The sequence below is a fragment of the Petaurus breviceps genome, unplaced genomic scaffold, assembly GCF_028583685.1.
Source record: "Petaurus breviceps papuanus isolate PSGF00001 unplaced genomic scaffold, PetGlider_PUasm1.0 76, whole genome shotgun sequence".
Taxonomy (NCBI): Eukaryota; Metazoa; Chordata; class Mammalia; order Diprotodontia; family Petauridae; genus Petaurus; species Petaurus breviceps.
The window spans coordinates 17,421,096-17,441,015 of NW_027186473.1; the positions used below are offsets into that span (position 1 = coordinate 17,421,096).

The window sequence follows — 19,920 nt, forward strand, 5'->3', positions numbered from 1 at the left end:
GCTGTTGGCATGTATAAGACTTTTCAATGCTACATAGAGGTGATATAAAAGTTGTTCAAGAAAAAAAATAATAAAATAGCGTATAAATAGGAGACACCCAGAGAACTAGATGCAAAAAAAAAAAAAAATTAAGGGCTGTGATGCTACCAACACTCAGCTTTCTACTGTCTTTAATAGTGCATTTTTTTTGTTGTTGGTCTCCTCCTGTGTGTTGGGTCTCCGGGCGGCGGGCAGAGCAAAACCTGTCCCCCGCCCATACTCTCCCCTAGGATCATGGCCCCACCATGGGCCTGCATTCCAACCTGTGGGTGCTAGCTGACTGCATCGCAGCTGTGGCACTGACTGCTGGCACTGCTGTGGTGGGCTACCTAGCTTACAAAAGGTTTTTGGTGAAAAAAAAACGCTACAGGTCCATGGTCAACCTCACCATCCAGAAAGACAACCCCAAGATTGTCCATGCATTTGACATAGAAGACTTGGGAGAGAAAGCTGTGCACTGCTGCTGTTGGAGGTCCAAGAAGTTCCCGTTCTGTGATGGTGCCCACACAAAGCACAATGAAGCAACTGGAGACAACATGAGACCGTTGATCAAGAAGAAAGAGGAGTAATCAGTGGAAAGTAGAGACTGATTTGTCCTAAAGTTGCTGATTGTTTTATAAGGCATTCTATTAATTCTGTCCAATTTCTTCCGCCCCCTCCCCCCCCCCCCTGTTCTCAGTGTGGTTTCTTGTCAGCTAAGGCTTTCGTTTATGTGCCCTCTGCCTTACTACTTATCCAAACACCGTGGTGACGCATTGTAAAGATCTTCTTGGCCTGTGGATTGTTCTGTCTTGTAGGGATTGTGTTCATTGGTTTCTTCAAATCTCAGATAATGACAGGATATCATTGGATCTGTATGTTGATGTTAATATATTAAATTATTTTCAAAATTTAAAAAAGTGTTTTTTTTCTTTTTTCTTTATTTTTGGAGAGGGGAAGGGAGGGCAATTGGGGTTTAAGTGACTTGCCCAAAGTCTCACAGCTAGTAAGTGTTAAGTGTCTGAGGTCAAATTTGAACTCAGGTCGTCCTGACTCCAGAGCTGTTGTTCTATTCACTGTGCCGCCTAGCCACCCCTCAAGAGTATTTTCTTTTGACAACATGTTTCTGAGTAAAATTTCTATGACAAGTTGGGGGAAAAATATGAAATTAAGTCAGTTTATGCTATTTTTGCCAATTTAAATAACAATAGATGCTGAAAATGCAACACACGATTGGGGAAGATCATAGACATCATGATATAGTAGAAAAAATATGAGTCTAGAGTCAGAGGATTTGGATTTAAAACACAGCTCTGATGCTTACAATTTATTTCACCTTGAACAAATCACTTTTCTCTTTGCCCTAGTTTCTTCATCTGAAAAATGAAGAGGTTGCCCTAAACGGCTTCTGGGTTCCCTTTTAGTACTTGATCTATTATACTATGACACTAGCCAACTTTCTCTTGTTACTTCTATTATCAATTAAGAAATAAGGCATGTGACATCTCCATGAAGATGGGAGCAGAGATGATTTTCTGGTAAATGTTGAATAAATTTTTGTTGACTAATTGACAAAATTAATTTCAAGGTTTTTTTTCTTGTTTATTTGTTTTTATTTTTAAGTAATTATCCTAACCCTTCCCTTTTATGCCCTGCCTCCTATAAAGGACAGGACAGAAAAGGAGGAGGAGGAAGAAGGCAAGTATTCATCTAAATAATAAAACAAAACCTCCTGAAAGACATTGTATTATTTATTCCAGGCATTGAAAAACTGTTTGCATCCACTCAGAAATTGGATATGAAGATATAGGGAGACAGGATTCCCAAGCATACAAATCCTAAAGGGTTGAGTTACTTGGGAAGGGCACCACTGCTGGATCTAGGCAGCAATTCATTGCAAAGGAGTCAGTGGCAGGCAATTCAGGAGGAGCTCTGTAATGTATAGAATGGAGTGGCTTTTTTACTTGCACTTAGTTTATTAGCAGTTTGACACATATTCTCCCCTTCACCAAGAATCTAAGTGTGATTGAAAGGAATGACATATGAAATGAGATGGAGAGTAATGATTGTCCTCTGAATATTCATTTGTTGCTAGAATAATTACATAGATACATAAGAAAGAAAGAGGCAGACTATTAAAAGGCTGTGGACCTGTGTTATCAAATATTGAGAAAGAAAAAGCGAACACACTTTTGTTCAAAGATTCATGAAGTATCATGTAATCTCAGAATGGGAAGAAACTTGAGAGGTCATCTAGTATAGCATCCTACGCCATACAGGGCCACCCTCAACAATATGCTTGACCACCTCTCTGCTTGTTCACGCTATTAAGAAGGAGCTCATACAATCTACCATATATATAGAAATGCTTATTTTACTTGAAATAAAAAGAAAAAGAATTTTTTTTAAAAAAGGAGCTCACTATTTTACCAAATAGGTAAGTACTTATTTGTTAAAATAGGTTCATTGACATATAGAGATGTTCAAGTAAAGTTAATCTGTCAAATACTCAAAGATATTTAGGGGGTTATATTTAGAGTATGGATATTTATCCTGTTAGTTCAAAAAGGATAACATTATCTTAATCATCAGTTGTATTATAGATGGGGCACTGGACTTGTGGTCAAGAATATAGCTTTTGTTGAGTCATGTTCAGTTGTATACAAGTCTTTGTGACCCCATTTGGGGTTTTCTTGGCAGACACATAGGAGTAGTTTGCCATTTCCTTCTCCAGCTCACTTTACATATGAGGAAACTGAGCCAAACAAGGTTAAGGGACTTGCACAGGGTTCCACAGACAATAAGTGTCTGAGGCTAGATTTGGACTTTGGAAAATGAGCCTTCCTGACTCCAGGCCTGACACTCTATTCAATGCACCACCTAGCTGTCAATAATAACTAGTCAAATTCATCCTCAGAAGCATACTAGCTGTGTGAACCTTGGCAAATCACTAAACCTTTCTGTGTGATCCTAGGCATGTCAGGTGTCTATTCTCCACCTTAGTAGAGAGAATAGTGGCATCTTTTTAGACCAAATTATTGAAAGGATCAAAGAAGATAATATGCACAGAGTGCTTTGCCAAAGCTAAATTACAATGTAAATGTTACGTATTGTTATTTTAAATAGATTATAAATGTAATTAAAAAGATAACTTTAAATGGTCCTAATAGCTTGAAAAGAAAGTAGAGTTCAGTGTCCAAATAACTCTGTAGTTATATAGGGAATAATGTCTACATCTAAAGTCTAGTCCTATTCAAGGAAGTCAAATAGAAGTCATATAGGAGAAAGATAATTAGGAGATTTGCATGGAAGGTCAAACATTACATATCTACTTCATGAGCAAGTCAGACGCATAATAGCCCCAAAAGGTAAGAAGGTTGGAATAAATGCCACTCTTCTTATTGAACTCAATTAGGTAAACACACAAAGATCCCCTAGCAAAAAGACTTTGAGCTCCAAATGTCATATACATCTAAAGGCATGATTCAGATAGTGAAAATAAAGGAATAAAGCCTAAGTCTCACTGTTTTTCCTCATGCTTCAAAACACATCCTCTTCACCCTTGCTTCTTAGATGCCTTACTGTCCTTCAAGACCCACTGGAGGAGCTACATTTTACTGGAAGCCTTCCCTGATCTCTCTACATTTAGCATATTCTCCCTCTTCTCACATTATCTTTTGTTCACACATCTATGCAAATGATACATTTTTTTCTCTAATGGATACATGCTACTTGAAGTGCAGAACTATTTTTTTTATTTTGTCTTTGTTTCACAATAACAATCCCATAGGATCTCTATCCTCTCCACCAAGGGGATGGGATCCTATCAGCTCTGGACCCATGAATACTGACTGGATTTAATGCTGCAGAAGCCAAACCACTTAATATGAAGCATCAGGCTCTTTTCTTTTTCTCATACTCTTCAGTTCTTCACATGCCCAACAAAGAGGTTTTTTTTAGGAAATTAAAACTTAAAGCTGAAGTTTAAGTCGTGTCTAGGTTCTCCCTTAAAAAAGGGGGAAGTATAAAGCTATTTACATGATATATATATATAATTCTGCTGCTTCTTTTGCACATTAGAAAAATGGAAAAACCATAATTTCACAGGCTTGCATTGACATAAACAACAAATAAACAACACATTTAAAATCACTTTCATATTCCCTTTAAGTAGGTTGATACTTAATGCATCAAGATTTGGTGTAATTTACAAGGCACGATGCAGTTTGCAAGGCATTTCAGTTCTATACTATTCAAATAATTTATTGAGGACCACGTCTTCTGACAAGTTTAACCAGAGTTTGAACCCATCTACTTGTAGGTAGTTCTAATCTCCAAAAAAACACTGCAGTAGATATAGAAAATACCTACCAGAAAGCATTTGGCAATGATTCAGGGATCAAGGACTCCAACTTCTGGACCTCACAAGGATGCTTGAAAAGTTAAGCACATTCATCTCAGGATCAATTTTCAGTCACCCATGTTTAGAGAAAGCAACAAAAAGTTGAAAAAGTAGTCAGAGGCCCAGGCTCAGCTTGTGTAGCTGAACCATAATAAGATGGGAGAACATTTGGCAGCTTTTGGAAGCCTTCCCTCCATCCCTTCTCATAGGAAGTAACAGAGACCACTTGAATAGTTAAAATATGAGAGATAGATTGCAGAGTTATTTCCTTTCTAAGGTCTGCTGAGTGATCTACTCACACTGGCTTACTGGATAATCCTGTCTATTGAACTTCAACATAACCTTTCCATCCTCCCTTCATCCATCATTGAGAGAGGGACCAAAAGGCTATACAGGGTTTGCTGTGCCCTATTACCATGTATGCTTCATAAGATTAAATCCCAAATATATTTTTATCTCCTAAACTTAACACATTGTCTTGCAAATAGTAGGCACTTTAATGAATGATTGTGAAATTGGATTTATCTTGAATTGAGTCATTTAGGATGTAGGATTAGGGGGAGAAGGAAGTGGAGAGGCTTTAACACCTGTCCTAAATGGTTATGGGGCTTCAAAGTCACTTTGAGAAGACTTGAAAATTCAGCTGGGAAAAATTCCAATATTTAGATCACATAGAGAGATGGGGCTCCTATTAAGTGAGATTTAGATTGCTTTGTAATATTACTGTGAGTGAGAATGGGGATGTGGAAATGTCTTTTTGTATTTATTTTTTAAATCTCTGATTTCATTAGTGCTTAGACCTCTGAGTTGTAGAAACTCCTCCAACTTATATAGATGACCACGTTCAAACAGTATGCAACAGAGAGAGAACATGAAGTCAACTCCTCAGAACTCCACTGTTGGTCCTATACACCAGTGGTGTAAAACTCAAAGAGGAATGGAAACCACCAATCCCAGTATAAGGATCCTTGCAGGCCACATACTGACTTAGACAATCACACATTTTTTAAAATTATTTTGTTTGATTTAATATTTTTCAATTACATTTTAAACTAAATTGGACCACATTTGGACTGCATTAGCAAACATCCAATGATTGTTTCTACATAAATATTAATTAAATGTGTGTATCTTGACAATGAAGAGGGAGACTATATAACTGAATTCTAGGAACTTTTACTAATGATTTATAGCCAAGGACTAGGCCATGTGTTATGAGTATAAAGAAAAATGAAACAGTATCTACTCTCAAGGAGTTTACTAAACAATCCAAGGATGTTACACTAAAAATTACAAGGTGTGTGCATAAATGTAAGACTTTTTTCACTGTTTTTTATATAGGTTTTTGTCTTATTTTTCCACTTTGGTTTGAAGAGCTACTTGCTGGGGATGGTGTAAAGCCTATATACTCACATTATGGTAATTAAACAGTGGTTCTATAACACACAGATCTCTCTGGACTCTCAGACTTCACAGTTAAATGAAATAGACTGCAGATTTAATACTACAAAAATGAGCAAGAAGACCTAATCTGGGCAGCAGATATGTGGATCCTGGGACTTAGAGCCTGAAGAAATGGATGGATCATGTTAATCCTATATAAAGTAAGAGTATAACATTGCACTATCCAATATATACTGAGAATAGTTTACATTTTAACTTATCAGCTATTTTCATAATTGCCTCTCTATCAAATAATCACTAACTGAAATTAAATCTAATTAAATAGGCATAATATGTTGCAAAGCTCAAGGTATGCTTTTCACATTGAATCTTAGCTTGCAGAAAATAACAGAATAGCACTGTGTTATCTGCTAGCTTCACTAGCTTTCTCCAAGTCTCAGCAAAAGTCATACCTTCTTAAAGAAGTCTTTCCCAGTCTTCCTTAATCTTAGTTATTTTAGTTAATCTTCCTTAATATTCCCTTTGAAGGGAAGGAAATTTATCCTATTTATATCTTTTTTCATACATAGGTGCAAATTAGCACAACAATGAATCCCATAAAGTGGTAACATACAATTGAATTTATTTGAAATTATAATTATATAAAATATCATAATTGGTTTCAGCTCAACAGAAATAGACAATATCAATTCAAATATTGGGGCCACTTTATGAAATCAATTAGTCATATAAGTAGAGGTCTTAACTGTATTTTTATTTTTCCCATTATATATATAGTCATACCCATTACTTCATGAAGTACTCAAGAGTAGAGACTATTTTGTTGTTGTATGCTTGTTTTTGCTTTTCTTTGTACTCTGGGCAGTTAGCATACTGCCTGGCACTTAGTAGTTAGTTATTTAATAAGTGTTAGGTGATAGACTCATCTTAATAAAGATTTCCGTTCTCTCAGGAGTTGTTGATGTCTATCTTTCTATGTCTACTTATCATTTGCCTATCATTGATATATCTCTCACCCATGATTTCATCAGAGTTCCCTCCATTGTTGCTGCTTTTTCCATTTTTCTGTACCTTCTAGTCTTAGAAATTTATCAGGCAAATCAAAGATGAAGTGCCTGCCCATACCCTATAGTTAGTGTCTATCAGAGCCCATATTTAAACTCAGATCTTCCTAATTCCAACAACTTAGCACTGCCTCTACTTAATAAGATAAAGACGGGGACATGTGCAATTTGTAATAAAACTCTGAATACCCCAAACCAAATATCAACACAATGGTATAAAGTCATACAGTCATAATAACTCATATATCAAAGGGTACTTTCTCCCTAATGTGCTATCAAGCAAACAGTGATATTCAGACAGGTTAAACAACTTAACATGCTTGTGATTGGACAACTAGCATATCAGAACCAGTATTCCAACCTAGGTTCCCTGGCTAGGATCCCTGTTCATACAATTACACCAAACAAGCTATCCAGTTTACAACTCAATGTAGTCATTGTTTCTTCACATTCTTATATAAATTAGAACATTAGATTCTTTACCATTCTCTAATACTAGGGGTGACTGGTGAAGAACAAATCTTCCCACCTTACTTTTCTAGCAATACTCTTTTTTTTTTTTTGGACAGGAAAATGGGCGGTCACACAGCTAGTTTTCTGTTAAGTGTCTGAGGCCAGATTTGAATCAGGTCTGCCTGAGTCCAGGGCCAGTGTTCTATTCACTGTGCCACCTAGCTGCCCCTCTAGCAATATTCTTTTGCATACATTCTCTCTGATCAGTCCCATTGAAGGGTGTTGGATCTTGTCATTCCACCATTTTCTTTCTGTGCTATAAAGGATAAAGTAGGAATCTGAACCTGACTTCAATTCTATGTGTTTGATTGTTAACATTATGGTATTCCAAATTCTCACCATTCACGGAATTTAAGATCCTCTATATCTTTTCCAAATGATGGACAGTTGTATTTATAGATATTAATGGTATGAATTATTAAAGAAAGCATAGTTTGATTTGATTTATAATTGAATTATACAAAGTCCAAATAAAATAGGGATTGCCTATCAGTGGAGAGGTTCTCCAAATATTGATTTTTATATGGCATTATGTTAATTGGTTTAAACTGCAGAAGACCAGAAGACCTTAATGAAATTCAAAGTTTCCAAAGAGATTCTCTTAAGAAATTTATGATCAAGAAAGTCACTTAGTTTTTGTCTTTCATCATCTTATAAAAATGGGGCTGGGATAGAGGAGTTTGAGTCCCATACAACTCTAACCATTCAGAATTATTTCTCTTTATTTAATCCAGTCTCTCCTTATAGAATATAACATGGGGAGTGGAACACATGAAATCTTCAGATCAAATCAACTGTGACAATTGCTTTTATTTTTAAATACATCAGGAAAATCAAATAACCCAAGAGATTTTTGTTTGTTTTAAATTAATATTTTAACATTATATCACTATAAGGTTTAGGTAACTGGCATTTTTATCTTCTCTGTTTTCAGAAGCAGGATGATCTTTAAGTATATATAGTATTAGTCTTGGAAGACCTGAAATCAAATTTTGACCACCAGCTGTGTGGTCTTGAGAGAAGCCCTGGGATAATCTATTTTCCACTTAAGACCAAGACAATTTTAGGTTTGCTTCTTGGGCTTTTTTTTTTTTTTTGGTGACTGGTCAGGAAAGATAGTAAAATAGGAGAAATATTGGGAAAAGCAGCAAAACACTACAAAGACCCAGTGTTTCACAAAAAGTTAATTTTTTAAAAAGTTCTACAAATACAAACATATTATATATATATATATATATATATATATATATTGAGTACCGTGCTAGATTCTGAAATACAAAGACAAATGAAATAAATTCCATTCTCAAAAAGGTAATATTCTATTTTGGTATAATTCCTGTTCCAGCAGTCATTGGTATAAAGCTCTTTTCTTATTGGTCGGGATTAGTGCCTATAATACCAATGCAATACCCATAGCAGCTGCTATGAATATGCATGTGTATTTCTAGGGTAGATTCACAAAATATAATGAACTCTCTTCCTTAAAAGCAAAATCAAAACATTTATTTGGAACAACAATAGGATACCAAAAGGTAAGATTTAACAAGGACCTCATAACTAATCCAGAGAGTGCCAATATTCCAAGCCTTCTTTCTGTCACACCTTCCCACAAACACAAGTTCTTCTAGGCAAACTCCTCCATCCTCCCACTCACAGCTTGCTTCTCTCTCTTTGCTCTGCCTCATTCTCACTCTCTGCCCTTTCGCTCTCTCTCTCTCTCTCTCTCTCTCTCTCTCTCTCTCTCTCTCTCTCTCTCTCTCTCTGTCTCTGTCTCTCTCTCTCTCTCTGTCTCCCTCTGTCTCTCTGTCTGTCTCTCTGTCTCTCTCTCTCTCTCTGTCTCTGTCTCTCTCTCTTGTCTTGGGGCAAGCTCCTCCTATACTGAGTTCCATGTGACCCAGACTCCATGTGGCTCAGATTCCATGTAATCACTGGCTCCAAGTGTTAGGTCTCTTAATGGAAGAGGAAAATCTTCCTATTTCATTAACATTATGGTGACTTGCCCTTGATAAGAGGCAGGACAATGTTGACAAGAGAAAAACAAAAACCTCCAACATTCCCTTTCTGGTCTTGCCAAGAGAGAGTTTTTATTATAGAGTTGCTTCAGGCACCCCTGGTTGCTAGCTTTGAGAAAAAGGATGGAAGAAGTCAAGCCCACTTCAGGTCACTGAAGGAAAATATTCTAGGGAGACTGAGTGGAGAACACAGTCTCCTTCACCTCCCCTATTCCCAGTTTGCTACTATAGAGACTTAAGGTAGTTTCCCCATGGGGGAGATCCATAATCTTCTGTTTTATTTAAGATGAGTTACCATGCTCCCAATGGAAAAGTTCCTTCACTCTACATTGTGTGGAATATATTCTCCTATGAATACCTTATGTGATTTCTATTTTGCTACAATTTTAATAAATAGCATTCTTTTCTATTCTCTATGTATATTCATCATGGAACTGGTATTAAGTGGGGAGTGGGTCAAGTATTGGATATAAAGGAAGGGGTTCCCTACTTCCAAAATGGCAAAGCAATCAAAGTTGGATGGAACCCATGAATATGACCTAGACAAATTTAAGGGAGCAAATAGATATACTTCTAGGCTAGCAAACTCTCTCTGTGAGAACAAAGTGTTCACCTCTGGCCCTAATCTCCTACTTGCCCTCTCTGCAGGAATGAAAGTCTCTGATAGAGAAGAGTGGTGGGAAAAGGAAGAAGAAATGTCTATTCTGCTTCTCTTCAAACCATACAATGGCATCTTCCCTGCTGCACAAGGAGCATTACTGCATATGTGGGCACCAGTCACCTACATTCCTCATACAAGCTGCATTGGCAAAGCAGCATGTTTGTCTGTTGGTCTGTCTATCTATCTACTATCTATCTATCTAATCTAATCTATCTATGCAAAGTTTATACACATATCGGTATATATACACACTTGCACATATATGTGCACATACACAAACATGCATCTACAAACACATATAAGTACACACATTCATGTATGCAAATATATGATAAAAATACATGGTTAATTTATGGGAAACAGTAGTATTTGGGGAGATCAGGAAAGACTTCATAAGTTTTTCACTTGATAAATCTGGAGTAAACTGTGAAAATGCAATGTTTACTAAAAGAATTGATGACTGGAACTTAAAATAAATGGGTTTCCTGTGAAGAAATTAAATATATCTCTTAATCCATATTCATTGGAAAGGAAGGTAAAAGAAAAGTGCTCATACATCAATCATTAATAGTAGGGGGAAGCTGATGACTGAGAGAAAATAAGAAGGATTTCAAATAATATTATAAGGCTAAGCCACACTCCCAACCCCCAAGCTTATCTTTTGTTCTCACACTATTCATCCACACTTAGCTATTTACTTAGTTCAACAGATCTGTGATCTTTTCGCTATGGATCATAGGGTCATATATTTAGATTGTGAAGGAACCTTAGAAGTCATTAAGTACAAATCCCTGATTTTACAGATTAGGAGACTTAGGCCCAGGGCAGGTTGACTTGCCCAGGATCACACAGTATGTGAGGCAGGATTTGAACACAAGTCTTCCTTATTCCAAGTCTAGTGCTCTAATATACCATGATGCCTTTCTTTCCAAAATGCCTACCTACAGAAGCATGACTCAAAATTAATAAGATTTTGAAAAGAATGTGATAATGAGAAATGTTCTAAACATTTACCTATGAGCCATTGAAAATGAACAGTGACCCCCCATAGTCAATATATGCAAACTTTCATATCATAGCTCCCACAGCAAGGTACTCATATGTAACCAGTTACTTCCTTTCCAAGAATTTGCCGGGCTTTTTTTTATTTTAAGTAAATGTTGCTAGTCCACAGAGAGATCTATTTTAATCTCAACAGACATCATTATCTGTAAAATAGGGCTAAGAGCATAGAGCTTCTTCAGAGAGTTGGTATAAAAAAATAATAGTGATTTTTTTCAATCTTTCCGGCACACCATGCAAAACTCAAAATGTACAAAAATTGCACAAGAATAAACTGCTCAGTCACATGCTACCTGGTCAGTTCTCTTTTAATTCCTTCAAATCTCTTACATTCTAGCTGCTTTTGCATTTTCTCAAGTGCTCCCAAATGATTGTCCTTGTCTTTAATTTTCCTTGCAATAGAGATAGTTAGTTGGGATGTTTTTTCAACCTTGTTTGGACATCTTTCTTTGTGCAAATTGTGGGTAAACAAGGTCCTTACTGGCAATTAACATTCAAATAAACTGGTGATTCCAATTACTGTGTTTGTCTAGGTTTTATTCAACCTCTGGGATGAATCAAGTGCATTCAAATTCAAATTCATCTATAAATTTGAAGCTGATTATCAATTCTCCTATTAAAAATAGTGAATTAAAAATGGTAATTAGAATTTTTTTAAATGCTCTCTTGAGTTATTCTTGGTTAAGAAGTCACTGTCCTGCCTTAACTTAGTACATACATGTAGCTGGGGATATTCTCCCTATTGCTCAGAGTTGCCATTTCTGGTTCTGGTGATAATGTGAATACTCTGGGGTATTCTTCAAGCCATAGCATGGTGATGATCCCTTGATTATGTCCTTACCCTTAATGGCAGCAGGTATCACTACCATCATAGTGGGGTAGTATATTAATTGAAAAAAATTCAGTTCCTGACTCATGCTTTTTTCTACAGCCCTCATATGGCAAGTAATATACTAATTCTTTTGACTGTGCAGAAGTTTGGGGGGAAGAGGGGTAGGTTCATGGGAAGTACTGTTTTTCTCACTCTACTGGTGCCCCTATGTGAAATAGGGTCTCATGGAAGCAGATTTAAGCCTGGTCATCTGTGACCTTTTTCCTCTTTGTGTCTCATTCCAATAGTAAATGACTTAATACGGACAGACCTTGAGGTCCATGTGTCAGGCTTAGAGGGCTTAAGGATTACCCAAGTACTGGGCCCAATGAAAACAGTGGATGATCGTAACAGAAGATAGAGTTCCTTCGTCAGAGAAGATGACCACCTCTAGGATGTCTGACCCAAGTCAAACTTTTCTGAAGGCAGATGTATTAGAGTGGTTTAGACAGGTCAGTGCCAACATGAAATATAAAATGTCTAATTAGCAATGCTATGAACTGTTTTGCATCCTGCTGAGCTGTAAATACTGTATCATCCTTCCATCAGGTAGTATTAGCAGTTATAGATTAAGTTTCTGTATCCTGCTCTGTCTCTTAGGTTTATCCATCATATGCCTGATTCATTGAGTACCTTTTTACTCCTTCCCTTTCTGAGGAAGCCCTAGATGTGAGCCATTAAGTAAATGGCTCCTGGGGAATCAGAACAAGGTATTTAATAAGAAAAATAGTGTAAGAACAAGAACTCTTCTCATTAAAGTCAGGATTTCTCATGACTGAAAGTAGTATGCTTTGGCATAGAACAGGGATAGCACAGTCAGTATTCACAGCCCTTGTAGTGACAGAATAGAATTCTCCAGGTAATATGTGGATCTGGAAGGGAAGATAAACACCAGAAAAATTTTCCCCAACCACAACTGATTGCTGCACATAAGAATTGGAACTGTGTAGCAGCAAGCACCCCAGTGTCCCCAGGGTGGCTGCCAACATAGGTTCTTAGATCTGTTTTTCTAAAGGAATGCAACACAAAATGGGCTAATGATCTTACTTTAATCAAACAAACATATCATTTCCCTAGTTCAGGGGAAAAAGGTCAACACCCCGAACTTCAGAGTATACAGAGAGAAACATTTCAAGCAGACAGGCCTCTAACTGTCCAACCATTACACTGGGGGGCTCTCAACCGTTGCTCAGAGTCTCATCTGGTCAAATCACACAGCACTTCTCAAAGTGAGCCCTAAAACAGTCTCACATCCAGGTTTATATAGCCTTCTCCAGGCTCAGAGAATGTAACAACCCTCTTGATCCACTGCCCAATGACACAGTATCTCCTGAAAAACAAGCCTCCTACCACAGACTCCAGGTACACTCACACAAGGGGCAGGGAAGATCTTAAACATTTACATTCCTATAACAAACTGGAATGTTGGTGGAAGGAAAAAAACTAAGTATTTCCCCAAAATGGCAGTATAGAGGAAAATTTTTTCCTATACCTCTTCTATGTAGCTGAGAAACCCAAACCACAGAAAATAGAACCACCTTGATCCCATGGAACGCACTATTACACTTAGTCATCAGAAGTTACATGTGTAAATGCAATGCTGTCTGAAATTTTGATGTACATTCGACTGGAAGTGAAAATGGAGGGCATTTTGTGAAGAAATGAAGCAAGGTCTGTCCCCTTGCCCACATTGCAAAAGAAGTTGGTAGGAAGATGAATATATGTATTTATATATATTCATCTTCCTACCAACTTCTTTACAGACACACACATATAAAATATACATATATACTATATGCATATACACATGTATGCATATATGTAGACAATATACATATATACACATATTTCTATTATGACTTTAAAATTCAATATAACTGTCAGCATTTTTCTGACAAGCCAATAATTAATAAATGTTTTAACTAAGTTCATATGATCAGAGGGCATGCATTTGGAATATGTACAAATAAAAGCTAATTTTGATTAGAGAAGGGAAAAGGAATAAACATTTAGTAAGTGCCTACTGTGTGCACCAGGCACTATGTTAAGAGCTGTACAGAAATTATCTCAGTTGGTCCTCAAAACAAATCTATGAGGTCATACTAATTAAAACAGGTAGAAAAATATAGTGGGGGGAAAACGCACAAAAATGTAGGAAATAAGGTAGAAATTTAATAAGTTATAACAGCAAGAACTGACAGCTAACAAATGGCATAGGTTGAATTTAAATCTTAATCCTCCTAATCTAATGTGCTATCTACGAAAATTGATTAACCATGTGGTGCACTGCCTAAATCTTATGGGGAAGGGAACATGAAGTACTGGTTCTGGAATCAGGGAATGCAGCTTCAAACATTGTCTCTGACTCTGACTACCTTTGTGACCATAGCTAAGTCACTTAACAAGCTTGCGCCTTAGTCTCTTCATCTTTTGTAAAATGAAATGGGGGGGAGGGGAGCGGAGGGGCATGACTACCTGATCCTACAACCTCTCTGTTCTAGATTGATGATCCCAGGATTCTCCTGGGTTCTTGGCAGTGGTGGAGAACAGGTTACTATGGCCAAATTTATCACCTTCCACTGTCAGCTTAAGAAAAGAATTAGACATTTTTATTTACTAAATGTATTTTAAAGTGAAGTAATTTAATGATATGGTATAAGGATGCAATTTGTTTACTTCCGTATCTATAATAAGTGTTCATATTTTAGTAAAACTTGGTGATATTATTAGATCATAAACTTCTTGAAGACACGAACTGTCTTTTGCCTCTTTTTGTATCCTCAGCTCTTAGCACAGTGTCTGGCACATAGTAGGCACTTAAGAAATGCTTATTAATTGATATATTAAGAAATGACTTAAGAAAACTTTAAAAGTGAGGCAGGGTAGTACAAGAGGCAGAAGACAGGCTTCACAGTTAGCACATCCTACACATTGGTGTATATGAATTCTCTCACTCATCCTGGCAGCATGACTCAGTGCAAGTTACATAATCTCTCCATGTCCCAGGGAACTCTTTAAGACCATAAGTTAAAAAAAAAAAAAAAGAGCTGCTGATCTGCATTGGCTAGTGGGATTTTCCTTATTGGGAGATTTAGTCTACCAATGAAATTCCAGGTTTAGAATTAGAAAAAAATCAAAGCCATCACACATAGTTTTCCAAAGATGAATTATGTCATTCCACACATGCTCAAAATATCTAAGAACTCAACTTGTGACTTTGTTGTCCACAGAAAAACTAAAATAATTAGAACAAGTAGAAGTAATGCAACATAAATGTAAGTTTTCTCAGGAAGCTATTTATAGTCAGTACTCCAATGTATTGACCTGTGGATGTCAAGACATGAAAATTATTAAGAAAATTAAATATGATAGATGGAGTCCCACATGGAGACAAGCAAAAGAATAACTGTCTGTATTAGGGGAAGCAGGATCATGGATTTAACTTATCAACCCACCAAGCACCTCTCTGGAGGAATAATTTAAAGATACAGTTCAGGCTATGGCATATATTAAACTGGTTTCTTTGACAGAAAGACCACTCCCTCTAAGGATTTGTAGGACCTGTCAGTATGTCAGAGAATTTGCACAGAGAAATCTACTCAGTCAGAGCTTCAAATATTTATAGAGAGCAAAATATGAATAATGAAGTCTGCCATTGAACGCAGCACTGACTTTCTCTGGTTGTCAAACCCCATCTCATTCCTTCCCCTCCCCCCACCCACATATTCAGTTAACTAACAATTGTTATCCACTTTGCATATTTAAATGCATGCATGTGGTTTGAATGTTTTCACATGAAAATGTAAATAACATCAAGTGAAAGCTTTGGTACATACTAAGTTTACAATAACAAAGGTCTTAGCTCCCTTTCCTTAGATACTAGCCAAATGTCCAGTGCCCAGCTGCTTATTACTCACCACTTCTGAACCTACGTGTTATGTGTAAATTATGCACATAATTTAATTATTATCACTTATGAAGGGAAAATTTATATTAGCAGGACCACATTTGAATAAAGCTATCTTTCAAATCCATTCTTATCTGTACACTCATTTGACTGAATACTTATTAAATATAACTACAATCTTTCTCTCTTAAAATCTTGCACATCATAAAGTCAACTTTTCCAGATATATATGTGGCTATTATATGTGCGTCTACTCCACTTAATACCTACACACTGTTCAACTGTATACAAAAATCAGTGAACGTGATGTAGTTTAGAGGCTGACAGTTCACGCTTACTTCACTGCTGCATATTTTACTGAGGGACAACTTTAATTTTCACAGTTCAATCAATAGTCAGAAGATCAACAAGCCTCTGTACAATATTCCATAGATTTTTAAAATGTCAAACATAAAGCAGGCTTCTAATGGACTGTTCCAGATGCAAAATGAACATAAATAAATCAGGGAATGAAAAAAAGAATGTTCCCTATGACTATATTAACTTTAAATATACCTGAGAAAATGGCTCAGCATAGACAGACACGAAAGGAGAGAAATGAAGTGTTTTTGCACATAAGGACACTTTACAGTTACTGGAACTTTCTGTTCTGAATGTGACTTCCTCATTCCAAAAGAAGCTCCATTCAAAGGACAAAGGGATATTTTGGCTAGACCAGGAAACATACCATATGCTAACTGCACTTCAGCTATTAGTTTCTTTTATATTCATCACAAACGCTTTTTTGAAATATGCTCTTGGCTTGCAGTACACACACTTCCTGTTGGTTGCCAATATCGTGGTTCAATGGAGTGGGAGGATTTTTTTTTTTCCATCTGTAGAATGCTTCCAAAAAAAAAAAAAAGAAAGAAAGAGAAAAAAAATCACTGAAGAAAATCAAGGCCAAACTTAGCAATGCAAAATGAAATGGGACTTGTGTGAAGTCACTTTTGTTTTTCCTGTCATTTACAACAAGCTACAAATTATTAATGGTTATCCTTCCTTTCTTCTTTTCTTTCTTCCTCTCTTCATTCCTTTCATCTTTTTTCTTTTCTTCTCTCCTTCCTTCTCTTACTCCCTCATTTCTTTATGCTCTTTTTTACTTTCTCTCTATCATTCCCTCTTTGATTTCTTCCTTCTCATTTTCCTTCTTTCCATTACTTATAATCTTTTTTTTTCTTCCTCCTTCCTTCATTTCTTTCTTTTTCTAACCTGCCTCAGTTAAACGGAGACCTGTTAAAGCCCTTAGCTTAAAAAGGCCAAGGTCTCCCACTGCATCCAGGGCCATCTCCAGTCTTCCTGATCTATGCCTGATGACTGGATCCAAATGGCTCTGGAGAAGAAAGTGAGGCTGGTGACTTTGCACAGCCCTCTCTCACTTAAATCCAATTCATGGCATCACCTCACTGATATCATGGTCGTCTTCAAGAAAGAAAGAAACAGCAACAATCTTTCCCCTTCACTCTTCTTCTCTCACACTCTAATATACTGGAAAGTATACGTTTTGGAGTCAGTATACCTGTACTTAAATCCTAGCCCAACTTCTTATTACCAGGGTCATATTATCAAGTCATTTCTCCCTTCCTGGGCCTTAGATTTCCATCTGCAAAATCAAAGAACTGGATTATATGATCTCTAAGGTTCCTTCCTCTAAGGGATACAGAGAATCTTAACTGGGAAGAATATACATTTTGAAAAGATGAGAGGGAATGAAGTTCCTTAGCAGAGGCATGTTGCTATTTTTCATTTTCCCAGGGTGCTATAATCCCCTGACAGGAAGAGACAGAGGATGTCATTAAGGCAAAATGTAATGTAGCTCAAAAGAAAGAAAATGAGGGAAAAAATAGATACAGCCAACAACAATAATGCCATTCTTAGAGTTACTTTTTTTTCAAGTATTGCTATAACAAGTATGATATTGTTCCCATTTCTGTTCATTCCAGAATGAGAAAATAAAGGTGAAATATAAACTTTCATATAAACTTGGATTTTTCGGGCCTTTTTTTTTTTTCAGGCAGAGAAAGAGTTTCAAAAAACCTTTGTCAATTTTGTGACACCTAGTGACCACTGCTTTAAAAATATCTGTGTTTGTGAAATTTTCTAAAGCATTATTACAAGAGAAGGCACAGACTGAGAGACATTTAATATTTTCACATTATACTCTCTAATAATTATGCACAAAGTAGCTCTATGGAAGATTTTGTGGGGAGACAATTAGCCTCAGAGTTTTTACTTCCCCCAGCAAAGTCTGACACTGAGAGGAAACATTGGATTCTCACAAAGGCTTGTCATTCACTGGTTGTGGTGATCTAAAGACTGTGATTTAGGTCAGCAAAAATTCGAGGTTGAGTCAAAATTTACTGAATCTTTGGATTATTGCTACTTTGTTTTTCACTAGTTCTTCATTCTGTCTCTGCTCTCTTAATGAAACCCATAACTTGAGGAGTGTTTTTTTTAACTCTTTTGAAATTCTGTTGTTGATATTTTTCTTAATGCCTCCCATGAGAAAACATGCTTTTACATTGTTATCCCTCATAGATTTTTCTGTCATCATTGCCCAAGGAAACAGCAAGCTACGGGAACAGAGAGACTTTGGCTCCAGAGTTACATCTTTGTGAAAATGACCAAATGAAATAGAGTAAATACCAGAACTCAGCAGGGGGGATTAAATATTCTTATTTCTACTCTATGTCAAATGATATAATATTTGTAATGCATTTAGTAAAGTGTCTGACAGTTACTTTTTTTTTTCCTTCATACTCTAAGAGGACCAAAGACCAATGCTGGGGTCAAGGTACAATGTGTTTGACTATGCTTGGAAGATTCTACTATGGGTTGGGCACAAATATTCAATTTGAACATTTTGGATGGAAATGTCTCTAGATTGCCCATCTCATGTTTCCTTTGGGCTACTGTGATTCTTCTTTGCTCACAGAGCATAACACTTTCTTTGATATAGGCATGCAGTACTGGACAGTCCTATGCCAGTGTCTCCCATGTCTCATAACTGATACTAAAGTCTTTTCAGAGAGACCTTGAATGTGTCCTTGTACATATTAGGTGCTTAAAAAATGCTTATTCTCTTTTCCCTATGTCTCTTAAGCGGAAAGTGTGGAAGTTATATATTGGATTCAGAGAAAGGTTGATCAGTGTTCTAGTTTACTAACTGGTGATTGAAATGAAATTATCTCTAGATGATCGTACTTAAACAAATTTCTTAAAATACTAAAGTACACTAGATACGGAAGAAATACTGCCAAATCATAGTGAATTAAATTATACTGAAGAAGACCAGCAGCATGGCTACAAATGACAGATGGGGTCTTTTTATAGGGTGTAGTTGTTATTCCTGGGTTATTACTGCTGTCATCTAGGAGTAGAACCTATTATGTGTTTTGAATAATTAAAAAGATCTGTTGCTTGTTGATTTTGGATTTGTTTGCCTGACATACTGAATTCAAAACTCAGGCAGTGAATGACATATGGCATTTCTTTCATAAAAACATGGCAAATATGGCTTTTTCCTGGTGAACAGAATTTGTTTTCAACCAATTTCATAAGCTGTCACAGAATGAGTACTTTCAAGTAAGGGATGCACAAGATTTATAAATCACATACATTCAATAATTGTCTTCTGCAACAAAATAAATTTAGACTTGTGGAAAATAAATAATGAAGACGAAAACCTTCCCAGATTCCATATTTCAAGAAATATATGCAAGCTAACATTTTCCACCCTTCTACCTCCCTATTCTCTCTCCTTAGTTAATATGTGTGTGTGTATGTTTATATAATATATATTTTTCATTTTAAAACATTCTCTACAACATCTACAGGTTTTCTCGACCACTCTCTTTTCTACAAACAATGCAATCTGTTGCCATAGGCTAGAAAATGTCTAATTAATTATGACACACAAAACTAGTCTACAACCTTTGCGCATTAATTATCCTATGAAACATAGATG

The 19,920-nt window shown here is 36.4% G+C and overlaps 1 pseudogene; it reads left to right on the forward strand.

Annotated features, from left to right (window-relative positions):
- Positions 1–284: 284 nt before the first annotated feature.
- LOC138174904 (CDGSH iron-sulfur domain-containing protein 1 pseudogene) lies at positions 285–608 on the forward strand (annotated as a pseudogene).
- The last annotated feature ends 19,312 nt before the right edge of the window (positions 609–19,920 follow it).